The 24112-nt window shown below is 24.9% G+C and overlaps 1 long non-coding RNA gene across 1 annotated transcript in view; it reads left to right on the forward strand.

The window, feature by feature from the left end:
• The window catches only part of LOC149056821 (uncharacterized), a 39011-nt gene extending 15272 nt beyond the window's left edge, over positions 1 to 23739 (forward strand). The window contains exon 4 of the long non-coding RNA XR_016190983.1: positions 23704 to 23739. This is a non-coding gene — a long non-coding RNA (uncharacterized LOC149056821). The remainder of the gene's footprint in view (positions 1 to 23703) is intronic.
• The last annotated feature ends 373 nt before the right edge of the window (positions 23740 to 24112 follow it).

Consider the following 24112-nt stretch of genomic DNA (forward strand, 5'->3'; position numbering starts at 1 on the left):
GAAATATTATAATCGTCGATAATGGACACAATATTTCTGGAAATGGAAAGCCTTATGCTTCTAAAATACTAGAATCACCAACTTGGCTCGAAATTTGTAAGATAGCCAATGATATGATAATTACAACAGGTACTTTTTTATTCAAATATCTTCATGATATTTGTGTTTTTCAAGATTTAGGAAATATTAAAATTTGTTGTCTTGGCATGGGAGGTACAGATTCCGATCACAAATTGCTTAGAATATAACTAAATAATCATCATTTTTTAATAGAAATATTTCTATTAAAAATATCTTAATATATTATATTTAAATAAATTTTTTATAATTGTCAATAAATTCTAAACATAAATGTCCACATATAGGTGGATCATCATAGTTTTGAAACTTGTCATTGTTATACCACAGTAATAAAAAACTAAGTTCTAAAAATGTCTTTAAATTTGTCTAATGGTATAATTTTGCTAATAAAATCGGACCATATTTTTTCAATATAATAATTTGACTGATTAAAAACAATTATAACAGTTAAATTATTTCTTATTGTTTTTATATCTACTGAAGTATAACTTTGTGTTAAATAAATAACACTAATATTCTTTGATCTCGATCTTATAAAATATTCCATTATCAACTTTTGATCTTCTAAAAGAAAATCATCAATAACCACTACACTATTAGGTTCACAATCATCAACAGATATTATATCACCATTAGAAAAATGAATGTTTATAGAAGATATTCCATCAAATATTTTTTTAAATTTTTTATAAACTGGCAGATCAATATTTTTTGTAAAAATATATAGATTTTTATATGGAATCCAATAACTTATAATCATATTATACAACAAAGTTGTTTTACCACAGCCAGATGCTCTTACCACTAAAACTCGTGAAGGTATTTCAAATAAAGATTTTTCTTTACTATCGTCTTCAATATATTTTTTTACCATTAATTTATCCATTTATATAGAAAAAAAAAATATATATATATATTTGCTATCATAAATAATAATGTATAATATTTTTAAAAAATACGATCAATATATTGAAAGATCTCAATAAAAAACTTTTTTACCTGTGAATAATTCACAACTTAATACACCTAATAAAACTACAATTTTTAGAATAGATAATATGGATGATTTTCTGAGCATTAGAGATGCAAAGTTTTATATTCATGGTAGATATTTGCAAAAAGATGGAAAAGATTATCCTAAAGATTCAAAAATACAACTAATTGATAATTTTCCTGCATTTTTATTTACTAGAATTGAAGTTAAAAAACATGGTAAAGTCTTGGATGAAATCGAAAATCCAGGAGTTGCTAGTACAATTAAAGGTGTGTTAGATTTTTCTGTGGATCCAAACGGACCAATTATAAACTCAGGATTTTCAAGCAAATATAAAGGTGGAGGTCGTTTTAATGTAATGTGTAAGTTATCACAATTCGGATTAGGATGGTTTAAAGACCAAATATATCCTGTTTTCCAAGGTGATATGGAAATAAGTTTTACGAGAAATACAGATGATGATGCATTGTTAAAAAAAGTTGTTATAGGAACAGAAGATGGAAAAATTATTATTGATGAATTTACACTTAAAATTTCAATTTTAGAATTCAATCCTATGTATACAGTTTTATTGTTAAATGATTTAAAAACAATTTCTCAAGAAAAAAAAATATTTTTAATTTTAAATCATGGCAATGTATCGAAGAAAGAAATATATCAGGAAAAACTATAAAACTCGATTTAACAACTCAATATCGAAGTCTTAATAGTCCTTTGTTTGCCGGTGTGGTATTTCAAACAAACAAGTTAAATACCTACTCAAGAACATGATCCTTGTGAATTTGATCATTGTAGTGTGAAAAATTTTAGGTTTGAAATAAATGAAAGACGTTATCCTGAAGAAACTCAAGATCTAGATTTTAAGAATGAAAAATATTGTGAAGCTTATGATAGTTTGATGGATTATAAAAAAAACTTTTCATAAAACTCATCAATAACATCCTTTGATGTATAATGATCCAATCGATTTTAAAACATTTAGAACAATATATCTTGTAAACATGACTAGACAACCAACAAATATTTCTGCAACTAAACAAAATATTATTTTACATGTGGATTTTTAATGAAGATTTACCTAAAAGTACAATTTGTATTTATCGTCAGAAATGATGAATTTTTATTTGATATTGAAAAAGGAACAATTGAAGAATCTATTACTGATTAAATTAGATAATAGATTTACACTTCTTTTAAGACAATTATTTTCATGTCTTTCTGACAACAATAATAGTACTCCACCTCTTTCTGGAATAAATTTTTGTGTTTTCAATAGAAATATTTCTATTGAAAAATAATTTTAATATTTATTTTGTTTTTCTTCAATTAGATCAAGATAAACAATAAAATCATCACCAAAATTAACAATATCACCATTTTGATCAAGAATATATATATTTATCTTTTGAATTGTTCTTACATTTACTTGTCTGTACATTATTGGATTACATCTAATAAAAAGATTATTTGAATCATAATAAAAAACAAACAAAAGTTCCCCTTCGATAACTTTTTCATCAATAGATGAAACAGACTTTTCAATTATGTTGCAATGTACTTCTAATAATTGTTTATTTATATTATTATCTAATTTTTCAGAATCTCCTACATGTTTATATAAAAAATTATTATCAATCCCTAAACTTAATTTTAAATTTTCGTCTATCAAACAAGTATTTTTTGAAGTTAATTTAATAAAATTATTATCATTTAGTAATTTGATATTTGAAGGTAATATACTATTCAATTGATCAATTGAATAGTTACCTTCAATTTTAGTTTTATATATTTTATCAATTTTTTTTGTTTGGCTAAATATAACACCGTTTATATTTTTTTAAAAACATTATGTATAAAAAATTGGTTTGTTTGATCCTGTTATTTTATATTCAATATCAGGAGCTAGTTTCCATGAATCAGGCCATACCCTATTTATAGGGATTAAATATCCCATATAATCAAAACCTAAACAATTTGATAAATATTCATCAAAACTTAGACCGATTGAGGCTGTAATATTTAAAAAATCATCAATTAATTCAAGACTTATTTTAGGAAAATCATAACAATTCATTAAATTTTCAATTTCATTTATTGTGTATATTCCTATTGGAATTTCAATCTTCAGTATTTCACCATTTCTACCTAATCTAATTGTACATTCTTGATCTATATTTATATATTTTTCTTCAGAAGTAGGACAATACATTAAAGTATTGACAACTAATGAAAAATCAAATTCTGTATTTTCAAATCCTAAATTTTTTTTAAATTTTTCATCTAATTTATAATAACAAGGTGATTCAATTTGAATTTTTTTATCATTATAAGATAAGAATACCGGTTCAATTAATTTATTTAAATATGAAATGCTATATAAACCTTTTTTTATATATATTTCTTTATGTTAAATTTCTATTTTACAATCTGATTCAATATTAATCAAATTTAAACTTTTTAAATATATTGATTCGAGACCTATTTTAAATTTATTATTATCATTGAATTCTGGTTGTGGTAAATGAATATAACCATTTTTTTTTACTTTTATAAATACCATTTATAAAAGTTTATATATTTTTTTTTCTAATTTATTCAAAATCAATCAAATGCATTGATTTTCCTTTGTTTAATTTTTTCATTCCTTTATAAATAAGATTAAATTTTGTTTTCGAATTTTTATATAACGATATATTTTCATCTGCCATTTCATCATTATCTAAATATCTATTTGGTAAAAATACTCTAATTTTATTATCTAATACAACAGTTATTGTTTTACCATGCTCTGTATCAAAATATTCGAAAAAAGTCACCTCATATTTTTTTCCTTGTTCTAATGTATCTAATTTTACAAAATCATATTGAGTGTTGCCGCATTTATTTATAGATGCTTTAAAATTTTCCATTTCTATTATTTATTATAATAAAAATAAAAATTTTTAAACATCGAAACATTAAAACATACATTTAAGCATAACAACATAACTACGTAAATCAATTAATTATGTTCACGTCAACGTTTAGTGTTTTTACGTTGTCGTTGATTTTCACGTTCACGTTCACATTCACGTTGTTCTATTATCTTTTTTGTCACATTGCGGAAATTTATAAGCATATTCTTAAGTTTCTTGATTTCTTGTTCATATTCTTCACACTGTTTTTTACGTAGTTCGATTTGAGATAATACCAGGTAAAATACATTATATTCATTATAATCACTATTACTATCACTATCACTATCATATTTACCATTTTCACGTAGACATTGTTGATTTTCATGTTTACATTCGATGATCAAATTAGTAGAACTATCACTATAACTTTTTAATTTTTCATTTCCCATTTCTATTATTTATTATAATAAAATTAAAAATTTTTAAACATCGAAACGTTAAAACATATATTAAAACATAACAACATAACTACGTTGAATTATTACGATTACGTATAACTGTATAAGTATAAGCTGAATAATTACGTATAATAATAATAATAATATATAATATATCAACGTTTGTGTAGCTAGACTGATTATTTTTTTAACATCCGTTATTGCAGTGTTATCTAATATATAGGGTGACAATAATACTTATTGTATACATTTACAGAATGTTATCATTTGTCGAATACCAATTTTATTATTTAAATAGTGTGTTTTATACTATTACACATGCCTGAGTAGTGTGGCTCAGTGGGTAAGGCGTTAGGCTTTGAATGTGTTCATAGTAGGTTCGATACTGGCTGGGGGGAATTTAGTCCTGGTAATTACAGCGCTACAGACAATGTGTCTGTAGTGTAATATTATAATATTACAATATGTATCAGAACATTCTTTAATAAATCTCCATCCACTCTCCATACATGTCCTAACCACGCTAGGCGTTTACATCTTATATATGTGAGTATATTTGGTTTTTCATACAGGTTATACAGTTCTTCATTGTGTCTTTTTTCATATATTCCTAGGTTGTCGTTGTACACTGGTCCATATATATTTCTTAGTATTTTTCTTTCCCATATAGCAAGTTTTTTATTATTATCTTTTGTTGTGGACCAGGTCTCACACCCATAGGTTACTACTGGTCTAAGGTAGCTTGTGTATAAAGAGGTTTTAGACTTTCTTGATAGCAGTTTTGATCTCAATAGTTTGTTTATGCTGAAGTAATACCTATATCCATTTGATATTCTTTCTTTTATCTCCTTATGCATGTTGTTGCTGTTGTTTATATTAACACCCAAGTATTTGAAATTATCCACCTTTTCAATGTTCATACTTCCCATTTTCAGGTTTGATTGATCTACGTTTCTTCTGGATAGTATCATAAGTTTAGTTTTTTCTTCGTTGATACATAAACCCATGTTTTTGCTGGCTTCTATTAGTTTAGAGAGTGAGTGGGAAATTTCTTCTCGCGTATTCCCTAAGCATATGCTAAGATAGTTTCTTCACCAATAACTTCCATTCTTCTGTCTTCAACAGCTTCTCTAATAACTTTTTCTAGTCCCAGATTGAACAATGTTGGGGATAGATCCTATGGAATTAATGACTGCAAACCAAAAAAATAATTTTAATAATTCTAATAAATGTCATATATGTGAAAGATTATTAAGTGAATTACCTCCAAGATTAGAGAAAAAATTAAAAATCTTTCACAATGCTATTGAATATTATAAAGAATATAATGATGATGAAAATATTAAAAAATATCAAGATCTAAGGAAAAAAGAAATAAAAAATAAAAACATTAATATGAGAAAAGTTTGTGATCATGATCATTTGACAGGAAAATATAGAGGGGTGGCTCATTCTATATGTAATCTTACTTATCAAAATCCTAAATTTATCCCAATTGTATGTCATAATATTTCAGGTTATGATGCTCATCTATTTATAAAAGAATTTGGGAATGATGACAATGATATAAAATTAATTCTAAATAACGAGGAAAAATATATTTCGTTTTCAAAAATTATAAAACGTACAAAAGTTATCAAAGGTGAAGAAACAATATTAACAACAGAATTAAGATTTATTGATTCATTTAAATTTTTACCAAGTTCTTTAGATAAACTAGCAAATAATCTTGAAAAACATCAATTTAAAGAACTTAGTTAATATTTTCCTAAAAAATATTTAAATTTAATAACTAGGAAGTTAGCTTATCCTTATGAGTATATGGATTCTGAAGAAAAATTTAATGAAACATGTTTACCACCTATAGAAAATTTATATAGTTCTCTCACTGATAAAAATATAACCAAAGAGGAATATGAAAACTCACAAAAAATTTGGAAAGTATTTAATATACAAAATCTTCGTGAATTCACCAGATTATATAATAAGATCGATGTTTTACTATTAACAGATATAATAGAAAATTTTAGAGACATTTCTTTAAAAAATTATAAATTAGATCCTCTGTGGTATTACACAACAGGATTTGCGTGGGATAGCATGTTAGGAATGACAAAAATAAAACTAGATTTATTAACAGATATCCATCAAATATTAATGTTTGAATCCGGAATAAGAGGGGGCTTATCTCAATGTAGTCAAAGATATTCTAAAGCAAATAATAAATATATGGGAAAAAATTTTAATACTCTTAAGGAATCAATATTCTTACAATACTTGGATGCAAATAATCTTTATGGATGGGCAATGAGTAAATATTTACCTACTAGAGATTTCAAATGGATTGATAATCTGAATAATTTTGATGTAATGAATATTTCTGATGAATCACCTAAAGGTTATATTTTAGAAGTTGATTTAGCTTATCCTAAAGAACTTCATGATCTACATTCAGATTTCCCTTTAGCGCCAGAAAGACATTTTGATGGTGAACAACTCCCAAAATTATTAACAACTTTGTATGATAAGAAAAAATATATAATACATTATGAAACGTTAAAATTATATATTAAATTAGGTTTAAAGATAGAGAAAATTCATAGAGTGTTAGAATTTAGTCAATCTCCTTGGTTAAAAGTTTATATTGATTTCAATACTAATCTTAGATCAAAAGCTAAGAATGAGTTTGAAAAAGAATATTTCAAATTAATGAACAATAGTGTTTATGGACGTACTATGATGAATGTTAGAAATCATGTTGATATAAGATTATGTTCTAATGTGTCAAAACTAGACAAATTAATTGTGAGACCAAATTTTGATAGAAGGACAATTTTTACAGAAAATTTAGCTGCAATCCATATGAAAAGAACACAAATAACTTTCAAACAACCAATTTATATAGGAATGTGTGTTTTAGATTTATCTAAATTATTAATGTATGATTTTTATTATAATATACTAAAGAAAAAATATGGAAATAGAGTTAGATTGTTATATACTGATACAGACTCATTAATAATAGAAATACAAATTGATGATTTCTATCAGGATATGAAAATTAATTTAGATCATTTTGATACATCTGATTATCCAAAAGATAATATTTATGATCTACCTTTAATTAACAAAAAAGTTTTAGGTAAGTTTAAAGATGAGTTGAATGGAAAAATTATGACAGAATTTATAGGTTTAAGATCTAAATTATATTCACATACAATTTTAGATAGTGAAAAAGAAAATAAAAAAGCTAAAGGTGTTTAAAAAAATGTAGTGGAATATAAAATATGTTTTAATGACTTTAAGAATTGTTTATTTGATAAAACCCCGAAATATGTTAAACAAAATTTATTTAGAACAAAGAAACATGATATTTTTACTGTAGAACAAAACAAAAAAGCTTTAAGTGCTTATGATGATAAAAGGTTTGTTTTGGAAAATGGTATTGATACTTTAGCTTGGGGACATCATAAAACAAATATAGATAGAAATAATTTTGTAAACCATCTTAATACATTAATTAAAAACCAAAATAAAAAAGATTGAAAATATAATATAATAAAATATTTTGCGATTATATATTGCATTTCAATTTTATTTTTTGACGCTCACCTTATTCGGGTAAGCGTTATGGGCATTTATGATATTTTTATGTAATTAAATGATAGTTTTATTTTGCATTTTTTGTATTTCAATTTATTTATTTTCAAAATTTTTCGATTTCATTTCGTTATTTCATTTCTGATGTTATTCTGAACTTATATCAATTGTTTAATTTATGATACCTATTTTATTGAAGGAATATTAGTTATGATATTTCTGATGTTTTTAACATATTACTAAATTTTTTTTTGGGGGAATATTGCAATTCAATTTTCAATTATTTATATCATAAGTTCTATGAAAAATATTTTAATTATTATTGTATTTCAATTTTAATTATTAATAAGTAGTATTATGAAAAATATTTTGCGATTGTATATTGCATTTCAATTGTCTGATCTTTTACTGATGGATTTAAGGACTGTGCCAGGAATGGTACATCTATGCTACTATTACGCTTACCGTTATATATCTTTTGGAATCACATTTAATTTCCTCTCTTTTCAAAAATGTGTCCATTGATTCTTAAATATTTATATTACCGTCGAATGCAATCAGTTTGATAACCTCATAGCAATGTGGATCAATTGCAAATTCTGGACAAATGTAATTCGTACAATAATTTGTTGTTTTATAACATGGCAATGTTTTCAACAATTGGCTTTCTGTTGATGATATCGTATCTATTGCATCTATTGTTTTTTCATCACCAATATATTCGTTATCAGACAGAAAAAATGGAGCCAGTAATAAAATACATTCTCTCATCTCTGTTCATATTTTTTTCAGGACATATCATGTTAATAATAAATTTCTCAGTTTTATTTTGCTTTGCTTTGCGGGATAATAATTCAAAATAAGTACTACTATTAAGGTGCGTTTACATTAGAGCCCGAACACGAACGAACGCAAGCGAATGCTACCGAACGAATGCAAACGCATATTCGGTAGACATTCGGCCGCGACCGTTTACATTGCTCGATCGTTCGTGTTCGTCAGTCTTCACTCCCACAAAAATTTTCGTTCCCAAATACCTAATATACACAATATTTAGTTAGTATCGACAAAACCGCCGTGGAGTAAGGACTTAGTTGATTTTTTTTTAAAATTTCAGTGAAAGTGAAATTTTTCTGTGTTGAATTCGAAAATTTATAAGTTTTAAAATGTCATCAAGTGAAGATGATGATTTGTTATTAGCTGCTTCAAGTTTTTTGCTTATGAAATCATTAATAAAAAAAAAAAATCAAAGACAAGAAGAAAACGTCGCTGGTGGATGACTTCGTTGTACAGTAACAGAGGAGTGTATCCACTATGTTGCTAAACGACTTACAAAAATAAGGTGGTGATAACTTTAAAAACTGCTGTAGAATGTCATATGAAACATTTAGCCAGTTACTTACATTAGTTGATCCTAAAATTCGAAAAGAAGATACCAAGTTTCGAAAAGCTATACCCTTAAATGAGAGACTTGCATTAACGTTAAGGTACTTGGCGACAGGTGATTCATTTTCAAGCTTATCACTTATTTTTAAAATTTCAAAATCATCAATTTCACATATCATACCAGAGGTCTGTACAGCCATAATTGAAGTTCTACAAGACTACATACAGGTAATTTTGTTTACTTTATTATAATTATAAAATAAAAATAAATATAATATCCTTTTTAAATATCAATATAATATGCGTACTTATAACAAAACATAATTATAAAATTTAAAGTATAATCAATAGAACAACATAATAAAAAAAAAATAAAAAATAAATATAACCTTTTTAAATAACAATAATATAAACATAGTTATAACGTTGAAAGTATAAGCAATTGAACAATATAATAAAAAAATAAATAAAAAATAAATATAACCTTTTATGTATAGTAAAAAAAAAAACTTAAATATTGTATGTAAATATTAAACTGTATTATATATTATTTGATCTAGTGTTTAGGTCATCAGTTGGAATAGTTTCTGACGCATTGGCATAAGCTGATGTAGTAGGGGTTGGCGGATATTGATAGTCGTATATACTTGAGAAGTTGGACATATAATTTATCAATACATTTAATTTAATAAAATACATTTTACAGCATAATAATACTATGATTATAATATTTATATCTCTATAAGTTAAATAAATACGTAATAATATAAATAATTCTTACCTTATTACGTCCAATATAAATTAAACAACTAAATAGTATAAGTAATTATTATTGATTCAGTGACAACAATAAAATTAATCAGTGTCAACTGTTTGAATCAACTGATTTGACTGTTAAAAATAATATTTACTTTTATTTTTGTGAATAGTCATCTATAACCATATATTATTAAATAACATAGTTTATAATGTTCCAACAAGCTTCTTGGGTTTTTCTATTTTGTATTATTGATATTTGCATTCAGCCACCATATAGTATGGAAAGATGTAGTGCGGGGAAGATTAATTTTAATTACAACAGGCACAATATTTAATTTACTGATATTATTCGGTTATTATTAACATTTTGTCACTTTATTTTGGTCATATACTATATAGGATATTAATAATACGCACAGCATAGAATGTGATGACTTTCGTTAAATGCATAATTCGCAATAATATTATGTTTATGATAAAAAGCGTATTTTTTATAAGACTATAATAGTTACTCGTAGATATATAAATTGTACAAAAAAAGTACATAATACTGTACAGTTTAAAATTGAATTTTTTAGATTTTCGATATTGGCAGTGTTGGGGAAACTGTTTCCCTGAACGCGCACAGGTAAAACGGTTTTGGTCGTGTTTGGGGGGGGGGGGGGGGGGTGTACAAAATTTAATTTTAGTTGTTCAACATTGTACATAATACTGTCATTACTGATATTAAAATTAGAAAGTGGCAATGCTGGCGAAACGCACCTCTCCGCCGTTCATATGCGTTGGGTATCGGTGCGGTGCCTATTCGTGGTGTGCGTCCATCACCACCAGTCTGTCCATCTTCACGGCATTATTGTTCCAGTGTTCCGACCACAAGGCGGAGGTCGAACGGCCGAGGGCCGTTCTCTGACAAATGATAACAACCAATTTTTTCTCCGACAGTCAGAATGGCCAACCATGAAAAAAAAAAAATGTCAAATCGTTTTAATTATTTAAACGTATATATTAATTAAACTAATACAATGAATACACTTTATATTTTAAACTACTGAAGTATTAATGGATAACTATAAACAAAAGAAATCAAATTTAGTTGGTTCAACAATTATTATAGTTCTATAATTATTAATAAATATTTAAAAGAATATTTTAAACATTAATAAAAACCAGATAGACATAAACTATATTGGTGGCGTTTCAATGAGGAATTGGATCAACAACTACATTTTTTCATAACAGTATATTTTTATTATTTTATCATATTTTATAATAAAATATAATTATACATTAAACAACTCCCAATCTTAAAAACGAGCTTTTGAGTTTCAACGATTCAGATTAAAAATTTGTTTACATTTTAGTACAAAATTTCCCTAACGCTAATTTAATAAAAATTATGTTGGTAATGGAGAATATTTGAGGTTAGATCATGTTATCAAATTTATGTTTGTCGGAGAACGACCCTCATCTCGAGGTCGAACGGTGTTTTATTTATTGTAATTGTTATATGCAAGATTATTTATATTATTATTATCTTATGGACGCCCACATTTATTAGGATACCTAACTCCGATTGAATCTATATTATTACTTATTTATTATATTTTTTAGCACCCGACAAACGCGGGACGCAAATTTAATTACGGCGGTTTTTTCCTTAGGTTATATAATAATTACTCAGTTAGGAGTATATTTATGGTCACCTTTTCCCTACATGAGTAAGTGGTAAAAGTGGTATCATCGATAGAACTTATTACGTGCTAAAATAATCGCTGTACCTACTTCAAGAATCTCGGCTTCGACGATTACAGCCTTCTGAATGGTTGGTCGTTAGTGTGGTTGGTGACAGCTATTAATATTATTGTGTGAGGAAAGATGTTAAAGATGTTAAAGAGGTTGATCCAGGAGCAAACTGGAGAGAAATAGCAGAAAATAGAATAAATTGGAGGGAAATTTGTTTTGCGGGATGGTCTTAAAGGCCGGAACCACCCCCCCCCCCCCAAAAAAAAAAAAAAATGAAAAAAAAATAAAAAAATAAATTGCATCAATAGGTCGTCAGCAAAATGGTTAACGGGCTGGACTTCCGATTTCTCACACAATGAAATTCAGCCGTGAACACAAACATAATATCTACATAATATTTGAATTCATATAACAGTTGAATTGCACACAAAATGCTGAACGTTATCCAAATAACCTTATCATAATTGTCTTAACATTATACTGCAGATAAGCCTAAAAATGTAGTAATAAGTATGAGCTCAACCGTTTCTTTTCTAGCTATTTGTCAGTACTATAAAGTTATTTCTATCAGAAGAGTCAAGAGATTAAATGATTTATATAAAAATAATATCATTAATATAAATAAAAACAAACATATAACTAAAATACCTATCTAAAATATTCGAATGAGTATTTCTAAGAAGGTATATTACTTTATTAATATATATCTATAATAGGTATATGCTATGTAATATGGTCAATACTATTGTGATATTATTGTAGTGACTATAAGGTTTAAAGTTACAAACCACGTAAGTAGTAAGTGGGGCACTTGAGCACACTTTTCCTAAAAATATCAGTAAAAGATCACAAGATTGATTTTCATCAGAAAATTATCAGAAAATGTAAACTTTATCAGAAACGCTCGCTTTATCAGAAATAGAACACAAAATGAAATAAATCATAAAAAGATCAGTAAAATGTAATTAAACTGTAATAAATCATAAAAAGATCAGTACACTGTAATTAAACATAAAAAGATCAGTAAACTGTAATAAATCATAAAAAGATCAGTAAACTGTAATTAAACATAAAAAGATCAGTAAACTGTAATAAATCATAAAAAGATCAGTAAACTGTAATTAAACATAAAAAGATCAGTAAACTGTAATTAATCATAAAAAGATCAGTAAACTGTAATTAAACATAAAAAGATCAGTAAATTGATTAAATCACAAATAGATCACAAAATGAAATAAAATCCTCAAATGCAAAATCTTTCAAAAGAAAATTATACATATCACATATCACATATTATCACATATTTATTACCAAATGTTTTTTTATAAGCTTTTATTCTTACTCTATCACCCACACTAAATTTTATTTTTGATTTAGGTTTGTTTTTTGTAGAAAATAATTTGTGTAGAACAAGGTCTTCGTTAGATTTATTTACTTCACAAGGTTTCATACCAATAGATCTATGTATATCATCAAAATTATATTTATCTATTAAAGATTGTAAAATTTTAATCCATTTTTTAGATTTTTGAACTTCAAAATATATTCTCATTTTTCCGTTTAATGTTCTATTAAATCGTTCAATAATTGAAGATTTTTCTTCGTTTTGAGTATGATACATATGAATATTATATTTTTCCAAAGTTTGTTTAAAATGTTTATTTACAAACTCCAAGCCTTTATCAACATGTAGTAATTTTGGTGGTTGATGTTTTTGTGATTTAGCTTGTTTTATTATTTTTTCAAACGTTTTTGAAACACTAATACCATCTTTATTTTTGAGTGGTAATGCCCATACAAATTTTGAAAAAGTATCTATAACAGTAATTATATAACAATAACCTTCATTTTCATTTGAATAATTTCTCATTATAACTAAATCAGCGGCCCATAAATCATCAATACCTTTAGTGATAATCCTTCTTTTAGGAAATCTTAATCTGGCTGGTTTATGAAGTTCTTTAGCTAAAAAAATTTGTCTGTATTATTTTGATTTATAGATTTATTGGTGACGGGTTGTTCAATTTCAGGTGATTTTGTAAATTTACTTTTATTTGTTTTACAATCCAAACATTTTGTTGAAATTCTCCATCGACCATTAACTGTTTGAATTTTAATAGGATTAAAATTTTTTGTTCTTTTTTTACATTTAACGCAATGTATAGTTTGTAATAATTCATCACTCATTTTATATTGCAAAAATTTTTTTTTTTGATTTTTCCAAAAATCTTTGGAAATGGTTTTAGACTATCAGACTACGAGGGGGACTTATAGAGAATTAAAATTAAAAATGTTTAATCAAAACATGAACATTCTAACATAAATAGCATCGGAGTTATACTTAAATCAAAAACATGAAGTGGAGGGTAAACTTTTAATATGTAGTGTAGATAAGTATATAAAACATGTATGTGCTGTTCCGACTTGATAATATCAAATATTAAATGAATTATCAGACTTTGAAAATATTTAATGATAATAATAATAATAATAATAATAACAAATATTTTCAATTAAAAAAAATCTGAAAAAAAATGCAAAAAATCTGCAAAATCATTCCCAGCTTTACAGATATCCGTTATGAAAAAAGGAGGCCGGAACTCTTTTACAGATATCTGTAAAGCTATCGTGGGAGGGTGAAATTATCCAAGTGTTGTTGATCACCAATTACAATTTTTCAGTAGAACTAGATAGGTGGGCGCCTACACCTATCCAATTTACTGTAAACGTCTTCAAAGCATGATTAAATTAGCAGGAGAATATGCGGCGCCACACAATCCCCACTAATTACGATCTTACTAAGAACACATTTAAAACAAACGCATTAACTGACCAGGCTACAACACTTGGACATTTATAATGAGTATTTAAGCACTATTTAAATAATTCGATAAAAAAAATATAAAATATATATGTATAATATATTATGTATGATAAGATATTCAATACCGGATGTTAAAAAACTAATCATTGCTACATGAATATTGATATAATATATAATTATTATTATTATTAATATTATTTATAATATACATAAACATTAAACACATCGTATAAAATATTAACATATTAACATCAAAACGTAACAACGTAACAACATAACAACGTAACAACGTCCAACGTATAACGTATAACGTATTGAATAAATTTAATTTAAATACGCGATTAAAAAAAATTTTTTATTTTTTTATAATAAATAATAGAAATGGAAAATGGTAAATATAGATAGTAGATGATTTACGTAGTTATGTTGTTATGCTTAAATATATGTTTTAAATACGCGATTAAAAAAAATTTTTATTTTCTTTATAATAAATAATAGAAATGGAAAATTTTAAAGCATCTTTAAATAAATGCGGCAACACTCAATTTGATTTTGTAAAATTAGAAACATTAGAACAAGGAAAAAAATATGAGGTGACTTTCTTCGAATATTTTGATACAGAACATGGTAAAACAATAACTGTTGTATTAGATAATAAAATTAGAGTATTTTTACCAAAAAGATATTTGGATAATGATGAAATGACAGATGAAAATATATCGTTATATAAAAATTCGAAAACAAAATTTAATCTTATTTATAAAGGAATGAAAAAATTAAACAAAGGAAAATCAATGCATTTGATTGATTTTGAATAAATTAGGAAAAAAAAAATATAAACTTTTATAAATGGTATTTATAAAAGTAAAAAAAAAATGGTTATATTAATTTACCACAATCACAATTCAATGATAATAATAAATTTAAAATAGGTCTCGAATCAATGTATTTAAAAAGTTTAAATTTGATTAATATTGAATCAGATTGTAAAATAGAAATTGAACATAGAGAAATACGTATAAAAAAAGGTATATATAGCATTTCATTTTTAAATAAATTAATTGAACCGGTATTTTTATCTTATATTAATAAAAAAATTCAAATTGAATCTCCTTGTTATTATAAATTAGATGAAAAATTAAAAAAAAATTTAGGATTTGAAAATATAGAATTTGATTTTTCATTAGTTGGTAATACATTAATGTATTGTCCTACTTCCGAAGAAAAATATATAAATATAGATCAAGAATGTATAATTAGATTAGGTAGAAATGGTGAAATACCGAAGATTGAAATTCCAATAGGAATATACACAATAAATGAAATTGAAAATTTAATGAATTGTTATGATTTTCCTAAAATAAGTCTTGAATTAATTGATGATTTTTTAAATATTACAGCCTCAATCGGTCTAAGTTTTGATGAATATTTATCAAATTGTTTAGGTTTTGATTATATGGGATATTTAATCCCTATAAATAGGGTATGGCCTGATTCGTGGAAACTAGGTCCTGATATTGAATATACAATAACAGGATCAAACGAACCAATTTTTTATACACAATGTTTTTAAAAAAATATAAACGGTGTTATATTTAGCCAAACAAAAAAATCTGATAAAATATATAAAACTAAAATTGAAGGTAACTATTCAATTGATCAATTGAATAGTATATTACCTTCAAATATCAAATTACTAAATGATAATAATTTTATTAAATTAACTTCAAAAAATATTTATTTGATAGACGAAAATTTAAAATTAAGTTTAGGGATTGATAATAATTTTTTATATAAACATGTAGGAGATTCTGAAAAATTAGATAATAATATAAATAAACAATTATTAGAAGTACATTGCAACATAATTGAAAAGTCTGTTTCATCTATTGATGAAAAAGTTATCGAAGAGGAACTTTTGTTTGTTTTTTATTATGATTCAAATAATCTTTTTATAAGATGTAATCCAATAATGTACAGACAAGTAAATGTAAGAACAATTCAAAAGATAAAAATATATATTCTTGATCAAAATGGTGATATTGTTAATTTTGGTGATGATTTTATTGTTTATCTTGATCTAATTGAAGAAAAACAAAATAAATATTAAAATTATTTTTCAATAGAAATATTTCTATTGAAAACACAAAAATTTATTCCAGAAAGAGGTGGAGTACTATTATTGTTGTCAGAAAGACATGAAAATAATTGTCTTAAAAGAAGTGTAAATCTATTATCTAATTTAATCAGTAAAAGATTCTTCAATTGTTCCTTTTTCAATATCAAATAAAAATTCATCATTTCTGATGAAAAATACATAACAAATTGTATTTTTAGGTAAATCTTCATTGAAATCCACATGTAAAATAATATTTTGTTTAGTTGCAGAAATATTTGTTGGTTGTCTAGTCATGTTTACAAGATAAATTGTTCTAAATGTTTTAAAATCGTTTGGATCATTATACATCAAAGGAAGTTTTTGATGAGTTTTATGAAAAGTTTTTTTATATTCCATCAAACAATCATAAGCTTCACAATAATTTTCATTCTTAAAATCTAGATCTTGAGTATCTTCAGGATAACGTTTTCCATTTATTTCAAATCTAAAATTTTTCACATTACAATGATCAAATTCACAAGGATCATGTTCTTGAGTATTTAACTTGTTTGTTTTAAATACCACACCCGCAAACAAAGGACTATTAAGACTTCGATATTGAGTTGTTAAATCGAGTTTTATAGTTTTTCCTGATATATTTCTTTCTTCGATACATTGCCATGATTTAAAATTAAAAATATATTTTTTTTCTTGAGAAATTGTTTTTAAATCATTTAACAATAAAACTTTATACATAGGATTGTATTCTAAAATTGGAATTTTAATTGTAAATTCATCAATAATAATTTTTCCATCTTCTGTACCTGTAACAACTTTTTTTATTAACGCATCATCATCTGTATTTCTCGTAAAACTTATTTCCATATCACCTTGGAAAACAGGATATATTTGGTCTTTAAACCATCCTAATCCGAATTGTGATAACTTACACATTACATTAAAACGACCTCCACCTTTATATTTGCTTGAAAATCCTGAGTTTATAATTGGTCCGTTTGGATCCACAGAAAAATCTAACACACCTTTAATTGTACTAGCAACTCCTGGATTTTCGATTTCATCCAAGACTTTACCATTTTTTTTTACTTCAATTCTAGTAAATAAAAATGCAGGAAAATTATCAATTAGTTGTATTTTTGAATCTTTAGGATAATCTTTTCCATCTTTTTGCAAATATCTACCATACATATAAAACTTTGTATCTTTAATGTTCAGAAAATCATCCATACTATCTATTCTAAAAGTTGTAGTTTTATTAGGTGTATTAAGTTGTGAATTATTCACAGGTAAAAAAGTTTTATATTGAAATCTTTCAATATATTGATCGTATTTTTTAAAAATATTATACATTATTATTATTTATGATAGCAAATATATATATATATTTTTTTTTTTCTATATAAATGGATAAATTAATGGTAAAAAAATATATTGAAGACGATAGTAAAGAAAAATCTTTATTTGAAATACCTTCACGAGTTTTAGTGGTAAGAGCATCTGGCTGTGGTAAAACAACTTTGTTGTATAATATGATTATAAGTTACTGGATTCCATATAAAAATCTATATATTTTTACAAAAAATATTGATCTGCCAGTTTATAAAAAATTTAAAAAAATATTTGATGGAATATCTTCTATAAACATTCATTTTTCTGATGGTGATATAATATCTGTTGATGATTGTGAACCTAATAGTGTAGTGGTTATTGATGATTTTCTTTTAGAAGATCAAAAGTTGATAATGGAATATTTTATAAGATCGAGATCAAAGAATATTAGTGTTATTTATTTAACACAAAGTTATACTTCAGTAGATATAAAAACAATAAGAAATAATTTAACTGTTTTAATTGTTTTTAATCAATCAAATTATTATATTAAAAAAATATGGTCCGATTTTATTAGTAAAATTATACCATTAGACAAATTTAAAGACATTTTTAGAACTTATTGTAAAACATATGATAAAAAAAATAAAATAAAAACATATGGTTTCATAACAATAGACATAATAAAAAATGTTATCTATGACAATAAAGGTAATGATATTTTAAGTATTGATGAACGATGAAAATTTTTTTTTTATTTAATAAATGGATATCAAACAAATTCAAAATGAATTAAAAAATAAAATTAAAAAAAATGTAACATTTGAAGACCAAAACAATTCCAAGGTAGGAAATAACATAGAAAAAAAAAACAGAAAAAATTAAACAATTAATTCATCTTAGACAAAATTTACAAAAAACTTTTAAAAAATCAGATTTAGAACAATCCGATAAAAATTTAAATTTTATAAAAAAAGACGAAGATGAAGGTGACCATAATAACGCGTCCCCTATTCAGGGACACGTTGAATATACACCAAAAAAAATACAAAAAATAATTAATCTTAAAAAAAAATTACAAAATAACTAGAAAAACAGTTTTAAACGATAAATATACATCAGAAGAAAAAGTAAAACATTATGCACCAATATTAAAAGCTTTATCAAATGTTGAATCATCTGTTAATGATGTAAAAGAGGTTGCTATTAAAACCGATAATGATATTCAAAAGATGATAATACCACCTTATAAACCTAAAAATCCAGAATTACAACGATTTATGAGTACAGAAGAGACTTTTGAAACTCCAAAAAATTCTCGTAAAAAATCAATAGCTAATTCTCCAATGCCTGCAAATATTATAAAATTAGGTCCTATTGCAACAAAATATCTACCAACAGTAGAACCCAATAATTGTTTTGGAATATATTATATAAAAGATTCTAAAAATGATTTTAAAGATCATATGATCGGGAAATGTATAGTAACATTTGAAAATGATGATATATTTTTAAATGGTAAAAAATATACAGGAACTATAGGTTTGTGGAGATTATTAACTCATTTAGATGTTACCAAACCTGAATATTATACAGATGATGACTTTAAAATATATAAAGAAATATTAATTGAAACTGATTCTATATATCAAAACAATGATAAATCAACAGGAAGAGCTAAATCAAGTGGTGGTGCAAAATATGTATCAATGATTAGCAATATTTGGAAAGAAATGAATGAAAATAAAAGGTTAATAACAAAACCAACAACAAAACCAATAGGAGAGGGTTTAAGACAATACACAAATGATCGTATTGAATATCGTTATATTGATAATATGAAACAATTAACAGACAGATTACAACTTATTTCTGCAGAAGAAAGAGCTGGAAATAACAATTATCATAACGAAAAACTTGGTATTCTACATTTATGTAAAACAAGTATGGAAAAAATTATTGATACTCCTAAAGGTATTGAATATTTATTATTATATGTAACAAACTTACCAAAAGAAGTTGTAAAAATATCAAAAGATTCCATAATAAAAAATATATTTTTTATATCAAATGAAGAAAGAAAAGGAAATAATATTTATCATAATGAAAAACTTAATATACTTAATTTTTGTATTAGAGAAATGGAAAAATTAATTGATATTCCTAATAATGGTGCATATTATTTATATTCATATGTTTCATGTTTACCAAAGAAAATTATAAAAGGTTCAGGATTTATTAATAATTTTTTGAATTGTGAATTTTTACCTGAATTGCATTGGCCTGGTTATAATTATTTAGGACCGGGAACAAAATTAGAAAAAAATAAAAAACCTATAAACAAATTAGACGAAGCTGCAAGAGATCATGATTATTTTTATAAAGATCATAAAGATACTAAAACTAGACATGAAGCTGATAAAATTTTAGAACAAAAAGCAATGGAAAGATTTAATGCTCCTGATACGGATATGTATGAAAAAATTCCAGCTCTTCTAACTGCATATACAATGAAAACAAAAAGACATTTAGGAATGAACTTAGTATTTGAATAATTTTTTTAATATTTTGTATAATAAAATGCATTTTAAATTAACTGAAAACCAGAAAAAAAAGTTGGCTGATGCTTATAAAAATAATACAAATGCAATAATTCAAATTGCTAGTGATAAAATATATAAAGGAGAAAATAAATATTATTTAGATCAAAATCAAATAGATAAATTAAAGAACAGTAAGGAAAAAAAATCTGGTGTACGGTTAGAGATTACTCTGAAGCAGATTAAAAAAAAAGAAGGGGGATTTTTACCTTTAATTTTACCTTTTCTAGAAGGTGCAATAGCAGCTACTCCAGCTATAGTTGCATTGTATGATAGTTATAAAGATAATAAACATAAGAAAAAAATGGAAGAAGAAACAATTAGACATAATAAAGAAATGGAAAAAAATAAAGGTTCAGGATTGAAGAAAAATAAAAAATAAAAATCGAAGAAATGAATAGTTTTGATATAAAAAAATTTAGAAAAAATATTAAAGTTTTTAAAGGAGTTTACACACTTTTTTGGATCAAAAAAAAAAATATAAATATTGAACCTTTAAGTAACTTTGATATAAATCAATTTGGAAATAATATAAACAATTTTAGAGGGTGTTTCATGCGAAATGAATTAACTATGAAACCATGGGTAAATTAATGTGGAATTTTTAATTTAAATGATTCTACTCAAAATGGATCTCATTGGGTTGCATGGAAAAAATAAAAAATAAAAAAATATATTTTGATTCTTTTGGATTGCCTTCTCCTCCTAAGGAACTAGTAAGTTATTTAGGCAAACATAATCTATGGTATACTGATACAAAATTTCAAGATAATAATGATCCTCCTATATGTGGTCATTTGTGTTTAGAATTTATTGAAAATTATAAAAAATTTATTTAAATATTTTTAATAGAAATATTTCTATTAAAAATGACGATTATTTAGTTATATTCTAAGCATTTTGGTTTTAGTGTGTGTACCTCCCATGCCAAGGACACATATTTTAATATTTCCTAAATCTTGAACAACACAAATATCATGAAGATATTTGTAAAAAAAAGTACCTGTTGTAATTATTAATTCATTAGCAATCTTACAAATTTCTAACCATGTTGGTGATTCTAGTATTTTAGAAGCATAAGGCTTTCCATTTCCAGAAATATTGTTTCCATGATCGACAATTACAATATTTCCTTTAATAGGAATTGTATTTAGATTATATTTAATTAATTCACTATCCTCATAGTATTCGTGATTACAAAAGTTCACATAGATTTCATCATTTAATATAGAGTTTCTTATTTCATTTTGCATTTCATTTTCTTGTAGCTTATTAAATTTGTCTACACAGTTTCTCATTTCTTCTCGAAGTTTATTTAAATGTTTTATAGAATTTATGTTTGCCATTGTTTATTATAATTTTTATTTTTTTTTTTTAAATAAGATATTCAATTTCTTTTGAAAGATTTTGCATTTGAGGATTTTATTTCATTTTGTGATCTTTTTATGAAAAAAGTTATTTTACTGATCTTTTTATGTTTAATTACAGTTTACTGATCTTTTTATGTTTAATTACAATGTACTGATCTTTTTATATTTAATCACAGTTTACTGATCTTTTACTGATATTTTTATGATTTATTTCATTTTGTGTTCTATTTCTGATTTAATTAATTTTTCTGATCTTTTTATGTTTAATTACAGTTTACTGATCTTTTTATGATTTATTACAGTTTACTGATCTTTTTATGTTTAATTACAGTTTACTGATCTTTTTATGATTTATTACAGTTTACTGATCTTTTTATGTTTAATTACAGTGTACTGATCTTTTTATGTTTAATCACAGTTTACTGATCTTTTTATGTTTAATTACAGTGTACTGATCTTTTTATGATTTATTTCATTTTGTGTTCTATTTCTGATAAAGCGAGCGTTTCTGATAAAGTTTACATTTTCTGATGATTTTCTGATGAAAATCAATCTTGTGATCTTTTACTGATATTTTTAGGAAAAGTGTGCTCAAGTGCCCCACTTACTACTCACGTATTATTCGTAAAACGTAGTTACATTTTGTTACAAAATTGTAATAAAATCTTGTGAAAGTTTAATCTAAGCTAAGTGTAATGGATAGCAAAGATAAATTATACCGCAATGAAAACATAACCAAATATAATATTGTAGTTGTGAATCGTAAAAGGTTATCGAATATTAATATGCTGTAAATTAAATATTATTTCTAACTCATAATGGTTATGTTAAAGATTAATTAGTGCATAACTCATTGGAGCTAGAAGGAGATGAAATAGATCTAGTGATATTACATCATAAATTTGTTTTGCTGGTCTCAAGTGCGACCTTTTTCCGTCCACCAGGGGGTAAAGTGCATAGAACCCCAAAGTGACGGGTGGTAAATTGAAAATTCCAAAGAGCACCTAGTGGTCATACGGAAATCCCAAAAAGTGCTAAGCGTATTATGCTTGCTCAACCAGGCACTGAAATCTATACAATGGTCCTAATTTAACATACATTTTTGAAGGTTACATTTTATATTTTTTCACGATATCTCTAAAGATCCGTTCTGTGTTTCCAATTATGCCCTTTACTCTGATCATAATTTATACTCATCGTCACTTAATTATTCAAGCTTCACTATAAACGATTCAATAGCAACCTATATATCACAGAAAATCCCCATAAAAAAACTAAAAAGACAATGGTGTCGTGACTTGATTATCTAAAAAAATGCATTACCACTATTCTTGCATAAAGTGTTGAAGAAAGAAGTTTATTAACCTAATTATAACTTAAGGTTGTTATACTAAAAAAAAATAATATTTCTTTCATTAAATTGTTTTCGTAGAATAGTATGGTTGTTGCATGTATATCTGCAATATCTTTCTATCTATTTATATATATTACATATAAATATCTTGTCAGCTAAATATTATTTCTAATTTTCTAATATTTTTAGAAACATTTAACCAAAATGAAAATAATCAATTTATAAGTACGTATTTTTTGTGTTTTTTTACATTGCATTACATACTTGTGTGAAATCTCGGACGAAAAGTCCGAGGACAAAAATTCCATTTGTAAAAAATTCCAAGACACATTTTTATTGTCAGATTAAAAGTCCAAAAATATAAATTATTATTTATAAAAACAAAAATATTTTTAAATAATTATTTATTTATTTCCTTTTTAAATAGGTACTTATTTCTTTTGATAACTATTTCTTATGCCTATAAAATTACAATTGTCAAGTCCAAAAAGTCAAAATGTCAATACATAACATTATATTTTCTTATTATTAATAGAATCATCGATCGATAATAATTAAAAATAAATTTGTTTTTCTTAAGCAATGCCATACAGGAATT

The sequence above is a fragment of the Diuraphis noxia genome, unplaced genomic scaffold (assembly GCF_037042655.1).
Source record: "Diuraphis noxia isolate RWA-SAM2 unplaced genomic scaffold, SU_Dnox_SAM2 contig0003, whole genome shotgun sequence".
Classification (NCBI taxonomy): Eukaryota; Metazoa; Arthropoda; class Insecta; order Hemiptera; family Aphididae; genus Diuraphis; species Diuraphis noxia.